We start from the raw sequence: 25141 nt of genomic DNA, 5'->3' as shown, positions 1-25141 counted from the left end.
CTCCTCCTCTGGGCCCCTACCATCACCTCACCAAGCTACCAGGAGGAAAAATCAGACAGGAATGGGAATATTAGGATCGGGCACTCTTCACACCTGCCTCGCAAAACCACAGTGAAGATGAAACGAGACAGCATAACAGACAGCAGTTTTAACACTTTACAAAACTATACCAATGCAGGGGATTGACCAATTGAAAAGAACAAAGTATCTTTGCAAAAGGACTTACCTTAAATTCTCAGTTTCTATTAAGAGCGGATTTCCCTGAAGATATTCCAAAGCATGTGAGAAGCCTCCTGCAGCACCTAAAATCATAGCAACAATCATCAGAATCAAGTAATGTTTTTGAAAAAGAATCTCAATCTATACATTTGGTCATTTCCCCCACACTAAGCATGAAAGGAAATAACTCAGGAAACAATGAATTTCTGCCACAACACATGGGCTGGGAATTTTCTTTACCCACAGGGAATTCAGGTCCCAAGACACTTATTTTGAAGACCAAAATTATGTTACTGCTGGCAGAGAGACAAAACACATTTTCTTCTTCCTTGTGGTAGGAATGCTTTAATGGCTTTGAATTTAAACAAAAACCAAATACAGACATCCACCTCCCTCAATGTCGAAAACAAAAATCTCAGGCATTGCACTCCGCTTCTTTTTAAAATTAGTTTACATGAGGTGCTCTTGTCTTCTTTTTTTCCTATTTAGCTCCTCTAACACATCTGTGAAGTGGTCCCTTCTTGATTTTGCTGTTCCCATGTGGCTCCTGGTTCTCTAAGGCACTGGGAACTTGCTCCGTGGAAACCCAATTTGAAGCAGAGAAGCACTATAATCAATTGTAGAAATCAACAAAATGGCCTAGCCACAGTAAAGGAACAGGCGCCTGTGTGAGAACACACACACGTTATCTACGAAACAGAATAAACATCCAGATACAGGATTCATATGAAACAGTCCCAAGTACGTGCAATCAAATCTGGGTGGGTATGACAGACTAGTTAACAAATGGTGTTGTTTAGCATTTAGGAAAGAAAACTCTACATCTCTCTCTCCCTACTTATGGAAGAATAAACTCAAAATAAAAGCAAATGAGTACCAGTACTCATTTGCTAGTTTGTTATTTTATTTTTTGACAAAAGTATCATTGTTTTTAAAATTTCTGCTCTATTTTTGCCATTCAAAAATTTTAGATTAAAAAAATTGTTACTAGCTACATGTCTCAGTCCTTTATAGTTGCATATTTTGGTGTCATTCTTAAAAAGGCCTTCATATGTATATTTCATATATATATATATGAAAAAAATGTATATATATATGTTTTTTTTTTTTAAGATGGAGTCTCACTCTTGTTGCCCAGGCTGGCGTGCAATGGTGCCATCTCGGCTCACTGTTATCTCCGCCTCCCGGGTCCAAGCAACTCTCCTGCTTCAGCCTCCCGTGTAGCTAGGGAGGTGCCCATCACCACACCCAGCTAATTTTTGTATTTTTAGTAGAGATGGGGTTTTACTATGTTGGCCAGGCTGGTCTCGAACTCCTGACCTCAGGTGATCCATCCACCTGGTTCTCCCAAAGTGCTGGGATTACACGTGTGAGCCGCTGCACCCTTATTTCTTTATAGTAACAAAAACAGACTAAAACAGTCTTAAAAATAAACAAGAAAATTAATATTCCCTTCAAAATGGATAAAGCAAATTAACAAATTTTTCATGTCTTAAAAAATATAACAGCAAGAAACATATGAAAAGATAGCAACTATACTAACAATAAAAATATGTAATTTTAGGATGGGTGCGGTGGCTCACGCCTGTAATCCCAGCACTTTGGGAGGCGAAGGCGGGCAGATCACGAGGTCAGGATATCGAGACCATCCTGGCTAACACGGTGAAACCCTGTCTCTACTAAAAATACGAAAAATTAGCCAGGCGTGGTGGTGGGCGCCTGTAGTCCCAGCTACTGTGGGGGCTGAGGCAGGAGAATAGTGTGAACCCGGGAGGCGGAGCTTGCAGTGAGCCGAGATCACGCCACTACACTCCAGCCTGGACTGCAGAGTGAGACTCTGTCTCCAAAAAAAAAAAGTAATTTTAGAAAGTGGAAACCTTATTTGTACCTATCAGATTGGTAAAGATGACGAAGACTGACAATAAATAACCAATGTTATAGGCACTTTCATGAACGGAATATAAATTGGAAACGTCATTCTGTAGCCACCTGGGAGATTATGTCAGCATATAAGATGGCATGCCCTTTGATTCAGCAATCATACTTGTAAGAATTCACTCAAGGTAGATAATTATGGAAGCAGGGAGATGGATACACATGGCATTGTTTATAATTATGAAAGGAGGAGGATAAATGCCCCTCAAGGCCCACAGATATGAGACATGTTGAGTAAACCACATAGACATTGAAAACAATGTTGGAGGTCTATATTTATTGATATGAAAAGATATCCATTATATACTTCTGAGTGAATAAAATAGGTAAATGACCACATGCAGTATGATTCATTTGTGTGTGTGTATTCTTGGATGTCCAGAGAGATGTCTAGAAGGATGTTTATCAAAATAGTTATGATTCTGGTTATCAAAATGTTAGATGATTTTTACTTCTTATACTGTTTAAATTTCATAAAATGAGCAATCATTATTTTTCTAAAGAATACAATGGAGCTACTTAACTTTTAAAATCTCGTGTTGAAGTTAAGGAATATACGACATCAATGTCCACTCTCCTTCTCTGTCACAATTTTTCCTCCCTGACTTTACTGACATTCGTGCACACATGTGCTCTTAGTGAACACTGAGTAGGGAGTTACCTTCCTCAAATCAGCTGCCATTCATTTCCGAGGGTCATGTCACCCCTGCCTTTGGGTCCCTAAGATACTCTATAACCTTCTTATAAATCTCCCTTTTCACTTATGCAAGCTAGAGTGAGTGTGTTACTGTGACCAACGGAATCCCATCTATCTTTCTCTTTTCCATCTATCGTCTCAATCATCCCATACCATTTGAAAACACAATAATCCTGTAGTCATAAGAAGGAAGATTTACCACACGATTTCAACTAATGTTTATGTACTACAGCTAAAGTAACTGAAGAAGCTCAAAGCTGCTATGAAAATAGGCAAAAATCTATTTCAAGAGACAGGTAGATTCATTCCTGACTAACAAGGGAATTGATGAAGAGATTTTCTGAAGAAGAATAAAAACAAAGGAGACATAATTGTACAGATGGGCCATTTCTTGTGGTTAAAATACTTTCCATTATAACATGTGTAACCACTTCACAGATTTATTTTTATTGGGTTATATTTATATATGAAATAATGTTTTCTATGGAGATTATAAAATACAGAAATGTATCCCCATAATGGGCCCATAACATTAACTTTATCTCTAGCAAACAAATTTATTGTTCTCATTTTGCTTTATTTGTAAAAGTTGAGGAGTCCCACGTAATACATGTATCTTCATAACGGCATAATTATAAACTTGGCTAAAAAGTCATAATTCCTTGTAGATGCACAAATCTTTTTATAGATATGTTGGATATAAAGTACAAATCTAATTAACCCCCTTCATCTGCTGGCAGCTCCTTCTTCCCTACAAAATTTCCCTAGAAGTTAGACAAAAGACAAGAACCACTCTCCAATTTCAGAGATGAGCAATCATGAGACTTAACTTAGATTAAGTATCTGCGACTCCAAAGTACAACACACCCCCTCCCACAACACATGGGCCACCCAATGTGAATTGCTGGCCTCTCTGTTCTGACCCCCTTTAGTGCTAAACAAGTCCACATTTGCGACGGAGATGCATCAGGATTTAAGAGACAAAACGTTGCATTTAGGGAAAGCAACAGCACAGCAGTTAAGAGAAAGGTGTCCAATCCTGGTTGGATCATTTACTAGTCATCCGGCTTGGTGTGCCTTAACCTCTCTGTGCCTCAGTTTCCTCTTCTGTAATAATGCCAAGGGCAGCTGTGAGGTTAAAGGAGATAATATGTCTGATGCAATCAGCAATGCTCAATAGTCACTGAGCTCCCTTGTGCTCCAGCTCAGGGGGTGCCATGATGGAAACAGCTCATGCTAGAAACTCGTTCATTGCCTGATCATAACAAGGTCCCTAGAGAACGCTGAGACAGAACACGTCTCCAATGGAAACACACCTACCTGTTTAAAATGCCTATTATGAATATGGATAAGATCTATCCAAGCAAATAGGAGCTTATTTCAAAGGGACCAGGAGCTTGCTATTTAAAGTAAACTTGCTTTAAAGTAGCCTTCTCCAGAGTAACATACGATAAATCATTTAGCAGCTCCCATGATGCGCCTTTTCTGGAGTATTCCGAGAAGCACAGAAAGATGTGAACAAAAATCAGCAAAAGCTACACCTAAAATGCCTGTCACCAACAGCAGGACATTAATGCAGGCCTTAACTCTGCTCCTGCATCCCCAACCCCTTCCTACTTCCTCAGGGAAGCTTAAATATACCTCTCGGAGTCCATGGTTGCTCATCATAAGAGCAGAAATGATCATACTCATACTTAGCTATTTTGACTGTTGTGAGGATGAAATGAGAGAGCATACGTGAAGTTTTTAGCATGGTGCCTGGAATCCAATAAGTATTTGGTAAATGATACACCTAATATTATCATCTCAACAGCATTAAAGAAAAAAGACACCCATTAAGTAATCTGATGGAGACCATACCTGGCAGTTTTTCACCATGAGAGTTTTATAGACTGGTTTTCCTCGTTTTACTTGGCGTAATCCCCACAGGAATGTGGGTGTAAGTTGAAGGGGATCTGGAGTGTGCAGGATGTATGCAGCTGAACCCTCACTATGTGCTTTAGATCCCATACAGCCAAGAACCCATTTGTCATCAAATTCCATTAAAAGGCAGGGAACAGTGCGACACCACTCAGGCTTTGCCCTGACATCAACTGCATGTGTGTAAAAATCAGAACATGGGCTCATATGGGCCCCAGCCCAAGTGTTTTGCTCTCTAAAGTTAAAAAAAAGTTTTTATAACCTAAGACCAGGTAAAGCAGAGAAAATCCAATAGGATTAGCTGAGGATGAACTAGCATTACTCTTGGCTTGAAGTGATGGCTTGAAGTGATCACTAATTTTTGACACATTTACTACTAATTATTCAAAATCATAAAATCCAAGAAGCAAACGAATAAACCAAAAGTTCTTTGGCAGCCGTACACAGACATGGGAGAAGCCGAGGAACAATTTTGAAAACAAAATGTCCCAAGTTCCACCACTTGCCAAGGACTTACTTGTTTTTGCTGAAGTCTTGGGAATGCTATAATTTGAAGTGTAGCCCAATGATCAGAGTCCAGCTCTGCTAGGTCAGAAGATATGAGACTCCAAGGGGAGATGCCCAATTCTCTGCTCATGGCTTCCCTGCACTGACTTTCCAGCTAGAGGCTGGGGGTTGGGCCACGGTCAAAGGAAACTCAATGAAGAGCAAGTAGACAGCGTCAACACCCAAGGACCTCAGAGATGACAATATGCTACGTTGCCTTTTTGCAGGACAAAGAGAAAAGAGTCCTAGTAGAAAAGCCCCAGAAATCCTTTTGTATTGCTCTAAAAACAGCATTCCAGCAAACTAGGAAGTAAAAAGTGTTACATGCAAAAAAGATTCTCAGTATAAAGGGGGCAAAAGCTGGTTTAAACAAAACTAAGGAGTTTCTCCAATGCAGAATATTTTGGATGCTTTCACTTGCTCATGTTGATTATGAGTAAGCAGCTCTAACCTTATGTGTGCACAGATTTCCTTTATTTTTGTGGTCTATGTCTTGGGACCAGTGTCCCACGCAATACTTTGAAAAATAATGTTATAATTAGTTCTTTTATGTAAATAATTGTTGAAAGCTCATTTTGTACCACTACATTCACAATTAAATGATGAAGCACAATTCATATAAGTGATCAGGTAATGGTGCCAACAATATCAATGCAAAGTAGTGTAAAATATATGCTTACTAGGAGGGCAAGAAAAGAGATCACATTGCACTGCTTTAATTCACACTGTCTTTATGAGCTTTTCACAACAAAAAAAAACAGAGATGCCACGAATTCTTTATTGTTCACTAATTCACTGACCCTCCTCTCTTAAAATTTTAAAAACAGTTATGATAAAAATCAATTAGTAATAGGTGTAACTAGAATGCAAACTCCATGAGAACAGGAACTCTACTTGGTACACAGCCATATCCCCAGCCCTTGAACAATTTGATGACATGAATCTAAGAATGAATAAATAAGCTGTTCTTAAACATGCTACTACTACCTCATTTTATGAACTGGCCAAAATATACTTTATACACTTTTATATTTTAAATTGACTTTGAAATGCTCACAATAAAATCATTTTTTATTTCTCTTTTCTGAAAGAAGTTTTCTCCCCCATTTTTTTCCCAGCATAGTCTCCCATCTTTTGTAATCCAAAAAAAAATCAAAAAAAGAAGGGCGAGAGGAGAAAAGAGTATTTCTCTTTATGACTTCTGGGTTAGAAGAAACTTTTTGTCTCTAGACCAACTATGATATTCAGTACATTATTACAGCCAATTGTTTTCAATAGAAGTCTAATTAACTAACATTCAAATGCCTAGGAATTTCAATTAGTCAGACCAACACAGAGGGTCTCCTTTGGGGGAAGGAAAAAGAAACGCATTCATTTTTCAGAAAAAGGCAACTCTACAAAAATAAGCTTTTAACACTGATTTCCTGAAAAAGGCAACTGGCCATGGAATATGGGTATCAAGAAATATCCTATACTATTAAATTACACTTAATATTCTGAACATAATGTTTAAAATAACCCTGAGATGTTACAACACCTTCAAATGGACAATTACAAACTTAAATGTTTTTGCTAAATTCCATTATAACAAAATCTGGCAATGCATTTTAGAAAAATTTGAAACAATTTTTGTTTTGGTTTTTTTTAAGGAGGCAAGGGAGGAAAGAGCAGGGATAAAGTGTCTAACTCTTCCTTGGTAATTCAGCAAATTAAATTAACTAAACCCTTCCCCACCCTCAATTCCTTATACAAAGCAGTCAATGGCCAGGGTTTTCCTACTGGCAATCCTCAACTTCTGGTTGGGCTACCCTCTGATCTACCATGGCAGCCTTCCCAGGCCCACCTGCTTGCCAGCTTCCCTCCAACAGGTTAAATCAGGTAACACAGTCACTGGGGTCAGGTCCCCAGTCCCTACAAACTCAAGGCCAAGTTCCTGGGCTGCAGATACCCACTTCCTCACCTCCTGCCTGGCCTGCCCTGGGAGTCTGTGCTCTACCACCATTAAGCCAGTGCACCTTACGTCCCCTGCCCTCTGAGCTGTTTTCCCCTAAGAGGGCTTTGATGCCCACTCTTACATGTCTACAATGCCGTGCCCACACCCCCATTCAATCTAGCTGTCCATCAAGTTCCACCTGCTCCAAGGAGACTTCACTGACCACATCTCAATTTCTGAACTTACAAAAGTTTGTTGAAATAATCTATTTACATGTCTGTATTTCGCCACAGACTGTGAGCTCTTACAGGGCAAGAACTATGGCTTCTCTCATATTTTTATCCTCAGCTCAGAGCACAATTTCTTATACACATTAAGTGCTCAATGAATGACTGAAAAATAGTGACTCCAAGAAACTGGGGCAGACACAGGGGGCCCCAAGAAACTGGGGTACAGCAGCAGGGTCAGGAATGGGTCAGGCATGAATGTGTGTGTGTGTGTGTGTGTGTGTGTGTGTGTGTGTGTGTGTGTGCGCGCGTGCATAAACATGCACTGAAGTTATGGCTGGCTGATTCTATGATCATTCTCCCTGGGACTTCAAGGTTCCAGCTTAAGCCCTCGTTTTCCTCTCTCAGTCCCGGTGATTAGTCCACCATTCACACATTTTTCTTTTTTTTTTTTTTTCTAGACAGAATTTCACTCTTGTTGCCCAGGCTGGAGTGCAGTGGCACAATCTTGGCTCACTGCAAACTCCACCTCCCAGGTTCAAACGATTCTCCTGCCTCAGCCTCCTGAGTAGCTGGGACTACAGACGCATACCACTACGCCCGGTTAATTTTTGTATTTTTAGTAGAGACAGGGTTTCGCCATGTTGACCAGGCTGGTCTCGAACTCGTAATCTCAGGTGATCTGCCTGCCTCGGCCTCCCAAAGTGCTGGGATTACAGGTGTGAGCCACCGCACCCGGCCCACTATTCACTCTTTTGCTACAAACCTGGGGTCTGTGAATAAACTTCTCGACTCTTTGGTCTGTTGTCAACTAGGGAAATACGCTATTTTATATTTATGCCTTCTTTCTCACCTCCAAAGCAAACAAAGGCTTTCACGGTATAACAATTGGAGAATGAAACAAAAAGATTCCCCTCTGTATACTATTCCCTCATCCCTGAACCCTAAGAGCACAAACGTGCTCTTATTCTCTTTCATTCCAACTTGGACCCTTTAAAAGAGCACAAAGCCACACAGAATACCAACAGTAGAACCTGATGAACACCATAGGTAAGTGTTATTCATCAACTACTTGAGTTTTTCTTTTGGGAAAACAGAATGAGAGGTTCCAGTAAAAAGAGCAAGAAGGTACATGTACACAATAGAATACTATTCAGTGCTAAAAAGAAAAGTGCTATCAAGTCATGAAAAGACATGGAGGAAATTAAATCCACATTACTAACAGAAGAAGCCAATCTGAAAAGGCTACATACTATACAATTCCAACTCGATGACATTCTAGAAGAGGCAACACTAGGCAGACAGTAAAAAGATCACTGGTTGGGCCGGGCGCGGTGTCTCACACCTGTAATCCCAGCACTTTAGGAGGCCAAGGCGGGCGGATCACTTGAGGTGTTAGGAGACCATCCGGGCCAACATGGTGAAACCCCATCTCTACTAAATATACAAAAATTAGCCGGGCATGGTGGTGGGCGCCTGTAATCCCAGCTACCTGGGAAGCTGAGGCAGGAGAATCACTTGGACCTGGGAGGCGGAAGTTGCTGAGAGCCGAGATCCTGTCATTGCACTCCAGCCTAGGCAACAAGACCGAAACTCTGTCTCAAAAAAAAAAAAAAAAAAAAAAAAAAAAAAAAAAATCAGTGGTTGCCAGGGGTCAGGGGGTGGGGGCGAAGGCAGGAAAAAATAAGCAGCACTGAGGATTTTTTGGGCAGTGAAACTACTTTGCATGATACTATAAAGGTGGATGTGTATCATTCTACATTTTTCCAAACCAAAAGAACATGCAACACCAAGAATAAACCCTAGCCAGGTGCAGTGGTGCATGCCTATAATCCCAGCACTTTGGGAGGCGAAGATAGGTGGATCACTTGAACTCAGGAGTTAGAGACTAGCCTGGGCAACATGGCAAAACCCCATCTCTACAAAAAATACAAAAATTAGCTGGGTGTGGTGGTATGCGCCTATAGTACCGGCTACTCGCGAGGCTGAGGTAGGAGGATTGCCTGAGCCTGGGAGGTCAAGGCTGCACTGTGCCTAGATCTCGCCACTGTACTCCAGCCTGAGCAACAGAGCAAGACACTGGGAAGGAAGGGAGGGAGGGAGGGAGGGAGAGAGGAGGGAGAGAAGAGAGAAACTCTAAGGTAAACTATGGTCTTTAGGTGGTAATGATTTGTCAATATAGGTTCATCAACTATAACAAATGTACCACCCTGGCATGGGATGTTGGTAATGGGGAAGCTATGGGTACAGTAGATATAAAGGAACTCTCTGTACTTCCCACTCAATTTTGTTGTAAACCCAAAACTGCTCCGAAAAAATAAAACCTGTTAAAAATAAATAAAATATTTTTTAAAATACAGAGAGAAAGAGGTGTGGTGCTGCAGATGCCACCCAGGCACTGAAGCCAAGGAACTCCCTATGGGAGATCTCCCCACTGCAGGCCAGGGCCTGGGAGAGGTGTAGAGTGACACATGTTGGCTTGGCCTGGGGAAGCAGCGATGGAGGATCTGGGATCCTCCTGGCCAGGTAGAGATCCTTTGACTGTATCAGAGCACTCAGGTTGAACAGGTGCTGCACACACAAGGCTCCACACTGCTAGAACTGACCCTGGGTGCATGCTCCTTCATTTTTATTCTCACTGCCACCCTGACCATTAGCTCGAGGACTATTCCTACATGCTCGTAACCTCAGCAACTGCTTCTACAGTGACACAATCCAGCTGAAGGACATGCAGAGAGAGAATGTGACTTCCTCAAGTGGTGAATCTCACCTGATTTTCCTTGCCAGTGGAAACTCTGTCATCTGTAATGAAGTATCTCAGGTCTGTAGCTAGGAGAAGGAGGGGCATCCTCTTCAGGGGACACGTTCCTATGAATACTCACACTGGCTCCATCCTCCAGCCCGCAAAGCCTGGCTGCCTGATGCCGTGAGCCAACACACCACAGCATAAATGCAACAGGAAGAAACAATCAAAGTGTACTGTGAGTCTTCTCAGCCCCCAGCAACCTAAGATAAGTATCACAAACAAAAACATGAGGTCGTTTGAGAGGATTCTGCTAATCAAGACCGAATTAGATACTCAGGTATACATAATGTGGAAATCAGGAATACTCACTTTCCATAAATAAGAACCTGTCACCACTTGGCCCTGATTAGCAGTTATTGTAACCCTCAAAATTCATCTTTCCCAAGTGATTTTTCTATGCTGCTCTCTCTTACCATGTGAAGGCTGGTTTTCATAAAATTGCCACCTGATATATTTCTCCAAAAGCTAAATTCCTCTTCTCTTTCCTCACATGGCCAGTGATTTTTTGCATATTCGCTATGGCACCTTTCATGCAAAACCAAAACACCTTCTAACAAACTGTACTTCCTCTTCTCAGTATATTGTGAAAATTAATTCTCCTCAGCCTTGTTTCCCTCCTCCTGTCAACCCAAGGCCCCCATTTTCTAAGATGCTCTTTCCCCTGTGGTTCCTCCTACTCTTGCATTTCTCTAAATTTTCGTGGGTTTTGTAGGTTTCTCTGCATAAAATTGCAACTCATTCTATCATGTTGTATTCTTTCTAACACCAGTCCACAACATAGGGTGCTAAGACTACACAGAGAAGGAATACTCAAGCACCCAGCACCAAGCCTGGCACCAGGTCACCCAAGGCCAGGGGCATCCTTGCTCCCTGACTGAGTTAAGTCCTCCACGCCTCACTCTGCTCCCCTGTAAAAGGCCAATGCCAGGGCCTCCCTCACGAGCTGATGCGAGGGACACACGAGCACAGCACACCTGCAATAAATGTGGACGTTTCCCCCCTCCCCACATGCGGCCTCTCAGCTCTCTACCTGGAATAAAATCTCTGTGAGCAGGATGGGGATTCACACCTTTCCTGTATTTCTTTAAAGAATTTTCATGAAGTGGAATATGCAGGAGATGGGGGTTTTTGTTTGTTTGTTTTGAGACGGAGTCTTGTTCTGTCACCCAGGCTGGGGTGCAGTGGTGCAATCTCACTCACTGCAACCTCCACCTCCCGGGTTCAAGTGATTCTCCTGCCTCAGCCTCCCAAGAAGCTGGGATTACAGTCGTGCACCACCACACCTGGTTAATTTTTGTATTTTTAGTAGAGACGGGGTTTCACCATGTTGGCCAGGCTGGTCTCGAACTCCTGACCTCAGGTGATGTGCCCACCTCAGCCTTCCAAAGTGCTGAGATTACAGGCGTGAGACACCATGCACAATGGTATTAAACAATGTTTTCCAGTTCCTGGTGGTTCTGGTTCTTGTTGGGTGATGAGATTTTGTAACTTATTTACCATGTCATGTACCATATACATGTTTAAAACTTTCTTTTAAAAAAGTTAAATACATACAATGTTTATTGTGGCACTATTCACAATAGCAAAGACTTGGAACCAACCCAAATGTCCATCAGTGATAGACTGGATTAAGAAAATACGGCACATATACACCATGGAATACTATGCAGCCATAAAAAAGGATGAGTTCATGTCCTTTATAGGGACATGGATGAAGCTGGAAACCATCATTCTCAGCAAACTATCACAAGGACAGAAAACCAAACACTGCATGTTCTCACTCATAGGTGGGAGTTGAACAATGAGAACACATGGACACAGGACGGGGAACATCACACACTGGGGCCTGTTAGGTAGTAGGAGGCTGGGGGAGGGATAGCATTAGGAGAAATACCTAATGTAAATGACGAGTTGATGGGTGCAGCAAACCAACATGGCACATGTATACCTATGTAACAAATCTGCACGTTGTGCACATGTACCCTAGAGCTTAAAGTATAATAAAAAAAAAATTTTATAAGTTAAATATATACAAAACAAAGAAAACATCATCATGAACCTCTATGTACTCATCACTCAGCTTCAACAATTACTAACTCACGGCCAAAATTATTTCATCCTAGGCCCCCATTTAATTCCTTCCCAGAAATCACTGGAGATTATATTGAAGCAAGTATCATATATCAGATTTAAATATAAGAATTTTATGTAGTTTTTCTGTTTGTGTTTTTTGTTTTTGTTTGTTGTTTTGTTTTGTTTTTGAGATGGAGTTTCGCTCTTATTGCCCAGGCTGGAGTGCAATGACGCGATCTCGGCTCACCGCAACCTCCGCCTCTCAGGTTCAAGTGATTCACCTGCCTCAGCCTCCCAAAGTAGCTGGGATTAAAGGCATGCGCCACCACACCCGGCTAATTTTGTATTTTTAGTAGAGATGGGGTTTCTCCATGTTGGTCAGGCTGGTCTCGAATGCCCGACCTCAGGTGATCCGCCCGCCTCAGCCTCCCAAAGGGCTGGGATTACAGGCGTGAGCCACCGCGCCCGGCAAAGTAGTATTTTCAACAATAAGAAGCATAACAAAGCTGTTTTCCCTAAGAAAACAAATTCTCTACTCATTAAATAAAGTTACAGCCATCTTACTCTATCTGATCCCTGTTGCACACAGTAAGATAAAGGTGACCCAGGAAAGACACAGCAGGCCTTAGTTGATTCCTGGTGGCACACAGCTGGCCAGGTGACCATGGGCAGGACACCTGCCCTCCCAGACCTCACTCCCTGGGGCTAAAACCAGGACATAAGGAATCCTACTCCACTTGCCTACATGAGCCCCTGCTCTCACGGGACAGCAAGGACTTTCTACTTCCCTATTGATGTTCTCAGTGTTTCCCTCGGGTTTCCAGAATCAGCTCCTCTACACAGAGTAACTTAGCTCGTACTTGCTCTTTGTCAAAAATAGAATGAATAAATATATATATATTCAAACAGCAAAGTCTTCTCCAGGAACAAATTTCCTCCATATTACTCTTTTATGTGGGGGGGAGGGGGGGAGGAATCATTCCATTATCTTTTTTTCCCCTCCAGTCTCTTAAAATGCAAAAAAAAAAAAAAAAAAAAAATACAGAGCAATGTCTTACTCATGTCTCTCTGTGGGTCTCTGTACTTATGGGGCAAGTATCAGCAATTCTCGTGCTCCCTCCCTGCCCCTTGGATGAGATGGCCAGTCTACCCCATCCAACTCACCTGCTAAAAAATAACCTATGAGGTTGGCAGGGGCCTTTGGGGAGGGTGCAACCCCTGAGGGTCCACTGCTATCCCCTCAAAGTAGACAGTGCTCCTCTAGAGTCTAATTCCTTTTCACAAATGCATAAACATGTTACATATCATCTCCCCATAAATGATATTATTTGAACACAGCTTTATTTTTTTTTTTTATTTTTTTATTTTTTTGAGACGGGGTATCACTCTGTCACCCAGGCTGGAGTGCAATGGCGTGACCTCGAGCACAACTTTAAAACAAAAAAATTAACTCAGACTTCGTTTTTGAATTGTTTTGTATACTTCCTTGAATATTCCCTGCCAATTCTCACTAAGATTTAAATATTTACATGTTCTAGTAAGACAATCACCACTACCTTAGAACATAAAATATCACATAATCACCCCACAGACCCCTGCAGACCAAGAGTCAAAACACTCTATTGCTATTTTAAAAAGCAGTTCCCAATTCCTATTTTTAACCTCACAAATAAACAGAATAAGACAAAATTACATCTGACTTATGACTTGGAATACTGAAATTTCACTCTACACAGTTGGGAAAATATTCAAATCCATGATTCTACCGCAAGGCAGGGAGGGCTGGGCATTTTCCATACACCTGGAGAATAGCCACTCACTTGCTTTCCACTGGTTTTCCGTGGATGAAGTAACGAACATGGAATTAAACTATAGCTTGAACACTGATAAATCTAAGTCACACAAACCTTCAGGCCTGACCTCTGCAGGGCAGTGGACTTTAGTGTGCTTCCAAGCAGTGTTTTCTGAATGGTCTTCTGAGAAGAAGTTGGACTAATTTTTGTGTGTGTGTGTGTGTGTGTGTGTGTGTGTGTGTGTGTGTGTTTAAGTGATTCCATGGAAATTGATGAATTAAGTAAAACCTCCATTATTTAGCTCACACTACCAAGAGGTGGTCTGCCTTCACCAGTTTGTAACTGGTCCACAGTAAGTACAGAAATTGAGAGTAAACACTTAGAAAATTCTATATAGCAATTGGACAAAGTGATTTACACTGATTCTGATTTTTTAAAACGTGCTTGTATTTTACTTTTTCAAATATTTCATTTTTATTGAATTTGCAAAAGTTTATCAGCCTGAAAATAATTTTTTTTGTTGTTTGTTTTTGGAGATAGGGTCTTGCTCTGTCACTCACGCTGGAGTGCTATGGCACAATCTCGGCTCACTACAGGCTCAACCTCCAAGGCTCAAGTGATCCTCCCACCTCTCACCTCAGCCTCCCAAGTAGCTGGGACTACTGGCACATGCCACCATTCTGGACCAATTTTTAAATTTTTGGTGGAGATGAGGTTTCATCATGTTGCCCAGACTGCTCTTGAACTCCTGGGCTCAAGCTATCTGCCCACCTCAGCCTCCCAAAGCGTTAGAATTACAGGCATGAGCCACTGCGCCCAGCCCTGAAACAGATAATAAACTTTCAGATGATTTCAGAAGCACTCATCTAAGTCAACCCACCAGAATCTCCATTTTTTTGGCAATCTCCCTCTACATTTGTAGGAGGTAGGGAGTGGCAAGATAAACAGAGAAAGTGAGCTGAGACTCTGTATTTTTAGACAGAAAAAAGCTAGGATTAGGATCTGTAACACTTATATTTTTATATCTACAACTAAAATGCCAAATTTCTTCAATTATAAAATGCCATGAATTATAAACCGCACTGTGACATATAATACAGTGTTGATGGGTCCTGATTTCAGAAATAGAAAAATTTATGCAAACTAAAGTTCAAGTCTGGAATGATCATACCTCAATAAGCAAAAACATCAAGTATTCATTATACTCATTACACACACGCAAGGAAATAGTCTTTTTTTTTTTTTTTTTGAGACAGGGTCTCATCCTGTTGCCCAGGCTGGAGTTCAGTGGTGCGATATAGCTCACTGTAACCTCAAACACCTGGGCTCAAACACTCCTCCCACCTTAGTCTCCTGAGTACCTGGAGCTACAAGCATGTACCACCATGCCTGGCTAATTTTTTCATCCTTATTTTTGAAGAGGCGGGGTCTAGCTGTGTTGCTTGGGCTGGTCTTAAACTCCTGGCCACATGTGATCCTCTCACCTCAGCCTCCCAAAGCACTGGAATTACAGGCTGAGCCACCGCGCCTGGCTAATCATGTTTTTTAAAAGCCTTCCAGGTTGAAGTTAAAGGCAAAAAAATTTCTAGATGAATAAGAGCCCATTACTAAGCATCAACTATGCACAAAGCATCCTAAGAGACAAAAAAAAAAATGAAGTGACAGTCCCTGGAGAATTCATAATTAAGATGGGAAGACAGATGGTACCTAAAATACCGAGGAGTTGAGAGTTAAGCAGCTTAAAGCCTCAGATGACTTGCACTGGCAGTCACTTCATTTGGTCCCAAGGCTCCTTCCTTAACCCTGCACCAAAGATGGGACATCCAGGAAGGGCTGCATCTTTTCCCCGCCTTTGACCCAAAGTTGAAGGCATGTGCAGGGAGTCAGGCGGCTGAGCTCCCAACCTGCCTCCAACTTTCATCAGATAGTTGTGAGCTTGGGTAGCTATTTCCCCACTAAGCCACTGTGTCCCCATCCATAGAAAGGAATAATAATGCATCCCTCTCAGTGTTCTGGGGAGGGTTCCTTCTGTTGTTTAAAAAAAAAAAGAAAAAGAAAAAGGAAGAAAGAAATTCAGGGATTTGGGCAACTTGTAGACTGAAGGGAAGGAGCAAAAGGGACGGCAGAAACCATGCACTAGGGAGGGAAGGGGATTCCTGGGGAAAGGAGACTCTAGAAGAGATGGGAAATGGGCAGGTTCTTCCACCCCCAGGCTGGAACATGGCCAGGGAGAGAGGAGGGAAGCTGGGTGCATGGCCCCACGGGACCCCTGTCATCCATGCAAGATAGGAGGAGGGTTCTCTATGAAAAGCAGGTGCCGAAGAGGAGGGGTAAAGAGCTGCATTTTTCCTGAAGAACCTGTGTGCTCACTGGGGCCCCTAGAAGGATGAATGCAGGAAGAGGGCTGAGCCAAGGTAGTGGGTCCTCATGTGAGCTGGCACCCATCTCTAATGATGCACCCAAGGGCTGAGCCAGTGGGAGGGCAGAAGGGGGCACAATACCTGCATTCCCCAGGGCTCAGGTCTCTCAGTGGAGCCAGGTAAAGAAGGAAGTGAAGACAGGGGTGGCTGCCAGAGTGAGAAGACAAGGAGGAGTTCTGCAGGGAGGTTTTGAGGAGGTCAAAGAGCCGGTGAGGGGTGTGATCAAGGTGGATAGAGCATGTCAAGGGGGTAGCATCTCTGGGGAAACCACACCTGGCTCAGGATGTGGTTATAAACACCGGATGCTGATTGGAAGGGAAGGCTTTTACAGACAGGTAAGGGTCAGCTTGGGGGCTGAGTTGTTACGGGTTGGCCTGCAGGGGCACTGGAGCCACTAGCTATGAGAAGAGAGGCGTGGGAACTGGGAAGGCCCCTGAGCACGGCACCAGCTCCATGGTGAAGCCGGGCCTTGGCCAGGGGAGGACAGCACAAGGCTGGGAGGAGCCATGGGGGCAGGACAGGAAGAGTGCAGCAGGAGGGGGTGGCGAACAAGCACAGAGTGCGGGATTCCAAAATGCAACAGGGGGTCAGGTGCCCACATATCCTGCCTCCAGACCCAGGGTCAGTGGGGGTGTGGGAGGAGGCACAGCCTCTCCAGAGAGGCCTGCAGGGGCAACAGCAAGGAAAGGCAGAAGCCACAAAGGTAGCTTGCAAAGAAAGTGTCAGGAAGCATCGATCCGGACTCAGTTTAGTCTCTAATGCTTTGAGCATTAGTACATTTTTACGTACATCCAGAACTCAGGCTGGTGCCAGATACTGGCATAGAAAAGTTTGGCAGAGAGTAGTAGATCTGGAGAGTAGGCTCCATCTAAGGGGGAAAAAGGCTGCCCTGTAATCCCAGCACTTTGGGAGGACAAGGCGAGAGGATAGCTTGAGCCCTGGAGTTCGAGACCAGCCTGGGCAACAGAGTGAGAACCTGTCTTTACAAAAAATAAAAACAAAAAATTAGCTGGGTGTGGTGGCACACAGCTGTAGTCCCAGCTACTCAGGAGGCTGAGGTGGAAGGATCACTTGTTCCCAGGAGGTCGAGGTTACAGTGAGTCATGATTGTGCCACTGCACTCCAGCCTGGGCAACAGAGCAAGACCCTGTCTTATTTAAAAATAAAAAAAAAAAAGGAGGTGACAATGACAGCAGCCCTCCCAAGGGTAGGCACAGGGGGAGGAACTGTCAAGCAATTCAGGACACCCACCAGTTAAGCATTGCCCTTAAGAAAGTGCTATGCCCAGTGTCAAGCTAGAGAACCTGGAAAGAAGAGCATAACAGGGAATTAGAGGAAAAGCAGGTATCTACGATGTTCCTGCCAGGTGCCCAGGACAAGGCTCTGCACCCTCCCATATCAGCACATCAGACACAAAGGCACAAAAGATGACTTCCAGGTCTGTCCTGCCCTTGAGGATTTTGATTACATGAAGAGGCCTTATAGGGTAGACCACAAGATATGTAACAGATACATCAACCAAATACAACAAATGTTTAATATTGAGGAATGTTTAGGTGTAATGGTGGCTCCTTTATTTGGGGGGATTATAATTGTGTTTAAGAAAAAGCCCTTCAGAGTTGTATACTGAAATATGTACAGATGAAAAGATGTGATGTTGAGGATTTATTTCAAAATAATCGAGTGAATGGAGAAAGGGGACTTTAGATAAAACAAGATGGGTCATGCATTGAAAATTGGAGATAAGCTGGTACATGGGAGCCTACCATTGCCTCTACTCCTGCAGATGTTTAGAATTCCCAATAACAAACTAAAAACAAACAGGAGGCAACACATGAAGGTAAAGTACCTTGTTTTTAACTTAATTGTGTTAGTATGACATTACTACAACAAGCTCAAAACTCTGAAAGCATGTTTTTAAAAAATGATAAAAATATGTAAGGTTTTAAGGGTAGACGGACAGTTCCGTAGGGATAGAGTCTATTGAGTTTTCTAAAGAAGCAAGACTGGCTGGCTGTAAAAAGTGCAGTCATGCTTGAGAAGGTCCAGGAACTATATTCACCCAAAGAGCACGTCACCTTGACATTACAGTTTGGCACCGTCCCCCCAGATGACATGAAGTAAGTTTGACTGACTCGCAGGAGTGATGGGCAATAGACTCCTGTCATGCTTTGCTGCCTGGCTGAGGAATAACGCAACCAAAAGGTGCCAAGTGTCAGGCTCATCTCCCGAGCACCCTCAGTGCAACTGGCATCTACATTTTAAAACCACTGGAGGAATGGCAATAAGCCTGAAAAGAAAGATAGCTAAGACATGCCCTAAAAGTGAACAGCCAATCATGTTGATTGATCATCACCAGCTGCCTTCACTGCTGTGAGACCCACATTATGACCAGGCTGACTACAGCTGGGTTGAAAGTGATCCTTAAGAAGTAAGTGTGAAGGTTAAGGAACCCAACTGCCACTCCTCCCTACACACACACACACACACACACACACACACACACACACAGATGCCTGTGCATGGAAGCTTCTTCCACTATGCCACCAGTAGTACGCTTACCACCTTGGAGAAGATTGGCTTAGCCAGTGGTTCTCAACCAAGGGCAATTTTCCCATGCAGGAGACATTCAGTGTTGTCTGGGGAAATTTTTGGTATCCACCACTGGGGCCGAGTGCTACTGGCATAGTGGGTAGAGGCCGAGGCAGCTGCTAAACATCCTCTGATGGTCAGAACAGCACCATATGACAAAAAATGATCCGGCCCAAAATGTCAACAGGCTAAACTTGAGAAACACTAGCTTAAGCAACCAAAATTAGGGAAAAGAGAATATTCAGACTTGTTCAGAGAGGGGAGGGAAAGAGAGAGAGTGGGACAAAGAAAGAAAGAGAAAGACGGACAAGAAAGGAGAAAGAGCATTGCCTTCCAAACATCCTTTATTTATCTATTCTTACCAGTATTTCTTAACCAGATGTGGGATTTGATGCCATGACTTCTGGCATAGCTCCCTCAGGAACACAAGAGGGTCTAGATATTTGAATGACTACAACTGCCAAGACAAATATTTGCTTTTTTCCAACGGCCATGTTTACCAAAGATTATTCCCTCTTGTTGAACTAGAAAGCAACAGGCTGTTGACACACTTGGAACCAAGCCAGGGATCTGCCTGGCACCCTCCCCGTGGGTGGGGCAGGGGGAATGCGGTCCAGAAAGGCCAATCCCTAAAGACTTCCTAAACTTTTGGATGGAGCCACTTTGAAACCACTTTGGAAACACATACACATCAACAGGGCAATCTTGTTAGTATTTTCAACAGCCCTGAAGAGTCTTGAGAAGAGGAAAGAGGAGGAGCGCTGGCATAAGGGAAAGCAAAGGGAAAGGAGAGATAGAGAAGAAGGAAGAGAGAGGACAGTTATCACCAGAGAACTGAACACAGCCTTGACCGGAACAAGGCAGAAAGGGAAAACTCACACAAAATTATTGCTTCATCAACTGTAGCTTTAAAGCCAGGGATTAACTTTAAGCTTGATTATTAACCCTGAAGTATAACCCATATGTGACCTCCACAAAGACCAAATCATAACTTCTCATTTGAATCAAACTGTCTGCATTCACATATGTGGAGTGTTTATAAAACCACTCTGGTAACTGAAATTCAGCCGTGCCTATCCTACACGATCACAACATTTCTCTCACGTGCTACCCAACTTCTGTTTTCCACAGCCATTCCCCTTTACCACAAAAATCCAACCACAGCTACAATTACTGACACTGAGTTCACCTGCTTACACAAGAAGCAAAGAGAGATATCCGACTCCAGATTGCACCAACCTCATGCATGAGCTGAAAGTGCCATGCTTCCAGAAAGTCTGGGTAGCAGAGTGTGCCTGAGAAGACCATCCTAGCACCCAGGCAATCCTGGGCACCAAATGCCGGGCTAACCCCTGCCTCCCGCGGGGAACTTTCTGAATCTCCCAGTTTCTCCTAAGAGGGAAGAGAGACTCTAGAGCCAGGTCAGGCCAAATGTCTGTGACTTGGGTGCCCAGAGGGGACCCTTTGGTCTTCCCATGAGAGCATACCTCTGCCTCTGGCCTGTAGGAGTTGAATGGTGGCCCCCACTAAAGATATACCTACATCTTAATTCCTGGAAACTGTGAATGTGACCTTATTTTGGAAAATGATATTTGCAGACGTAATTAGGGATATCGAGAGGAGAGCATCCTGGATTACACAGGTGGGTCCCAAATCCAATGAGAAGCGACCTTAGAAGAGACAGAGAAAAAACACAAAGAACAGGCAGACTGTATGAAGACAGAGGCAGAGTGCGGCGTGAGACGGACACAAGACGAGGAAGGCATGGAGCCACCAGCAGCTGAAAGAGGCAGAGAAGGATTCTCCCCAGAGCCTTTGGAGGGAGCATGGCCCGACAGACACCCTGATTTGGGACTTCTGGCTTCCAGAACTGGGAGAGAATAGATTCCCGTCGTTACAAGCCACCAGCTGTGGTCATGTGTTACAGCAGCCCTCAGAAGCTCATACATGCTCTAACACTGGGGTTATCTAGCCTCGAGATTCTGGAAGGACCTGGGCAGGGCACAGCTGGGCATCCTCCAGGTGCTTCTTCCAGCAGCTGCAGGAGAGCTCAGGAGGACAGGGCTGGGGAATGTGTTCCCAGCCCCAAAAGCCCAGGCCAAGGATGTTTTCCAAAGGACAAGCTCAGGGGCAGGGTCAAGAGAGAAGGTGTTTCCATCTGTCAAGGGGCAGAGACTACCCAAAGAAACACACTATTCCCAGCTGGTCAGTGAGAAAGGTACCCTCTGATGAGTGGCTGTCATTATCCATCTCCGTTGCTAACACAGACTGAGCACTCCCCATGGGCCATGCACCGTGCTTCCAACATTCTGAAGAGGACTACTTGTGAGTCTTCTGAGTTTGAGTTCATCACTCCCTACCTTTTCTTTAAATTGTACCTCTTACCTATAGACCAAAAACAATCGTTCAATGTTCCATTTAAAGAGATTGCCGCTGCTGGCACCCTCCTGAAGAAAATGAAGCATAGACAGAACGCGATGGTTTGCCCCAGATCACTCAGTGGTGAAACCAGGGCCACGATGGAGAGTCAAATCTTCCACCCCTGCCTGCTCGGGCTCCACTCTACCTCGCCCAGGGCAGGGAGGTTTGTCCCCTCCCCTCCTGCCACTCCCTCCTGCTGCCCAGCCCTGCCAGCCCCAGCCACACTGGGACAAGGACCATGTTCCTTGCCCAAGCCACACTCCATGCCCAGCCCCCTTTCCCTTCACCCCTCCTCCATTTTATAGACCTTAATTAAACATTAATTAGGGACATAAAAATGCTAATATCTGTGGTCGTGGGCTCAGAGAACTCAACTCAGTAGGGGAAAGTGACATTTAAGCAAATGGTTACAAGGTACAGATTACAGGGGGAACGGTAAGAGAGAATTCTGGAGGTCCTAAACCGAAAGGCATCATCTTTAGCATGCCTGGCCGAAGTTCAGGATGTGCCACAAGCCTACACATTTCACATTCAAGCAAGGTCCCCTCATTGTCTTTTCCCCCAAGACAGAGTTTCACTCTGTCACCCAGGCTGCAGTACAGTAGCATCATCTTGGCTCACTGCAACCTCCACCTCCCAGGTACAAGCAATTCTCCTTCCTCAACCCCACCCCCAAGTAGCTGGGATTACAGGCACGTGCCATCACGCCCGGGTAATTTTTGTAGTTTTAGTAGATACTAAAACTATGCTTGCTATGTTTGTCACACTGGTCTCAAACTCCTGCCCTCAAGTGATCCACCCTCCTCGGCCTCCCAAAGTGCTGGGATTACAAGCGTGAGCCACAGCTCCTGGCTGGTCCCCTCATTCTTTCTCAGCAATGCCATCACTTTGGAGGAGGCTTTGTCTGGATATTACTCCCACCAGCATCTTGCTGCTCAAATCCACCCTCACCAGGCCTCCAGGTGCCTCATGACACAGAGAGCTTTACACTATTTTTCGGTCAGTGCAATCTTTTAGGGAAGGACTCTGACAATGTGTTCCAAACTTCAAACATCTTTGGAAATGTCCACTGCCTTGAACTAGTAATCACAATGTTGCAGATTTAACACTAGGAAATAATCTCAGGTGCAGAAATGCTTTCACAAATCAAGATGCTAAACATTCATTCTTTATGCTAATAAGGTCTTGGAAACAACTGAATGATCCGAAAGAAAGAGCTGGTTAAGTCAACCATATTTCATACTCCCGAGTGGATACTACTTAGCCAGTAAAATACTGTTTACAAGAATTTGAGAAAATGCTCACTCTATAATAAGTGGGAAAAAAACAGATAACTAAATTGTACTTATGATCATAACTATGTTGACTCAAGAAATAAATTAATGCCATGGGGCAGAACCTGAAAATAAGTTGGTCAAAATACAAATTTTTTCCTGAGAGGTGGGGGCTATGGGTATTTTGCTTTTACTTTCTAATTCTGTATATATTTTCTATAAGAAATAAGGGTTACAATGACAGCAGATAAAAATATTTATATATTAAAAAAAAAAAGTGGGCCGGGCACAGCAGATCATGCCTATAATCCCAGTGCTTTGAAAGGCTGGGGCAGGAAGACTGTTTGTGCCCAGGAGTTTGAGACCAGCCCAGGCAACACAGTGAGGACCTGGATTGAGGTGAGAGCATCTGTTGAGTCCAGGAGTTTGGGGCTGCAGTGAGTTGTGCTTGTGCCACTGCGCTCCAGCCTGGGTAACACAGCAAGGCACTATCTCAAAAAAAAAAAAAAAAAAAAAAAAAGGAAGGTTTCTGTGGCTACTCAATGCTGCCAGGGTTTTTTAGAAAGACTCATCAGGCCTTCGCAAATATGTGCTCACTTTCCTCCTAAGCCTGGTCATCCAGTTCCCCTATACCCCATGCACATCCCTCTACTTTCTGGCCATATTTAATTACTCCACATTCCTAGAACTCGCCTTATACCCCTCACCTCAGTGTTCTTACACACGTGGGTGTGCACTTCCCTTCTCTCTCCCTGGGAATGCAGGCTCCAACAGGGTTTTTAATCTGTTCTGAGTCACTCCTATAATCCCAGTGCCTGGAGAAGTCTCTGGCACACCAAAAATGTTCAAAAATGTTTGCCAAATGAACGAACAGAGAAGTACTGATGTCCCGCTCATCTGTAGCCTTCTAACTTTCTCCCCAGCTACTGGCCTCTCTTGCCCGCACCCCAAGCCCCCAAAAGGAGTTATCCTGTTCACACCTGTGTGTTCTCAGGGATATAACACATACCTAGTCTAATGGAACATTTGCCATGCTTTATCTCAGTCATTTCCTTACTGCATCAGCAGCAGCCATACCAGATAAACAACAAACATTTATGCTTGAGAGTTTACATGGGTTACCTTGCTTTTCCTCACAATAACCCTAAGACGTATCATGATCCTCATTTTACAGATGCAGAAACTGAGGCTTAAGAGGTAAAACACACACACACACACACACACAGCTAGTAAACAGCAGAGCCATCCAACTCCAAAGCCCGGCCCCTGACAATGCTATGCCAGGGCCAAATGCCAGTTTCTCTGTCTATCCTACACAGTGGGCTGCAAACTTCTTGAGGGCGGGAAATACATTTTATTACTTGAAAGCTGACCAACACTGCTGCATATAGCACACATTCAAATATTTGCTGATTTGAAACGTAGGAGGATGGATGTCCTTCATGTAGACCACATTAATTCATAATGTGAGATAAGCCTAGACCCACAACTGGAAGTTTAAAGCGTTTGCCTAGCAAAACAAGGGTAGCCAAATAGTTTTAAGTTCATTCAGATGAACACTGGGCTATGTAAGGAATTGAAGGGTCCAACTGTTGCCAGGCATTGCCCCTTAAGCAATCCAGGAGTACTTAATTACGAAGTGGTATGTTAATTGCTGCTCTTAAATATCCATTAGCACAGATCCCCTAAATCCCTCTATTGGGCAATGATGCCTTAAATTTGTGTCGTAGATCATATTTCAGAAACCTCTTTTAGAAATATCATCTGTCAGTCTAGTGCAATTTATTATGTATATACTTTAATGTTTTTAAATTGTCCCTATATCTTCTAAGTTAGATGACTTTCATTATCCCAAACTAATGAAATTTTACTGTACCAAAAGAATATCGTAAATACTTCTCAAAATGGTATTTATGAACTTTATTCACCATAGCAATCAAGACAGGCTACCTCAAGGGAAAGGTTTTTGTCTCTTGAGTGTTGGCTGGGACTTCACCCTGCATGCAGACTCTGGGGTGTTTAACACTTATTAACAGCTTGTCTGGGTTTGCTGCTGGTGAGTCTCTAGCAAGCAGACAAGCACAAATTAGCAGCTCCTGCATGCATCTCTCCTCCTCTGGGGGAATTATGCAGGCAACAATGGGATATTTATAAGCTTTTCTGAGTACGAGTGTGTCAGTGGGGGGAATGCAGTATATATATATACATATATATGTATATATATATGTATATATATGTATATATATATGTATATATATGTATATATATATGTATATATATATATG

At 43.4% G+C, this 25141-nt stretch overlaps 1 protein-coding gene across 25 annotated transcripts in view; it reads right to left on the bottom strand.

Annotated features, from left to right (window-relative positions):
* The window catches only part of TLN2 (talin 2), a 453861-nt gene that overhangs the window by 253207 nt on the left and 175513 nt on the right, over nt 1–25141 (bottom strand). For 19 of the 25 annotated variants that reach the window (XR_008621180.2, XM_063597112.1, XM_063597104.1 and 16 more), the window contains one exon: nt 227–302. The gene's annotated coding sequence lies outside the window, so the exon portion shown is untranslated. Of the gene's footprint in view, nt 1–226; nt 303–10247; nt 10484–25141 lie in introns of all 25 variants that reach the window. The other 6 variants (XM_063597111.1, XM_063597116.1, XM_063597115.1 and 3 more) reach the window with 1 other exon arrangement.

The sequence above is a fragment of the Pan paniscus genome, chromosome 16 (genome assembly GCF_029289425.2).
Source record: "Pan paniscus chromosome 16, NHGRI_mPanPan1-v2.0_pri, whole genome shotgun sequence".
Lineage (NCBI taxonomy): Eukaryota > Metazoa > Chordata > Mammalia > Primates > Hominidae > Pan > Pan paniscus.
This window is presented reverse-complemented; position numbering and strand designations above follow the sequence as displayed.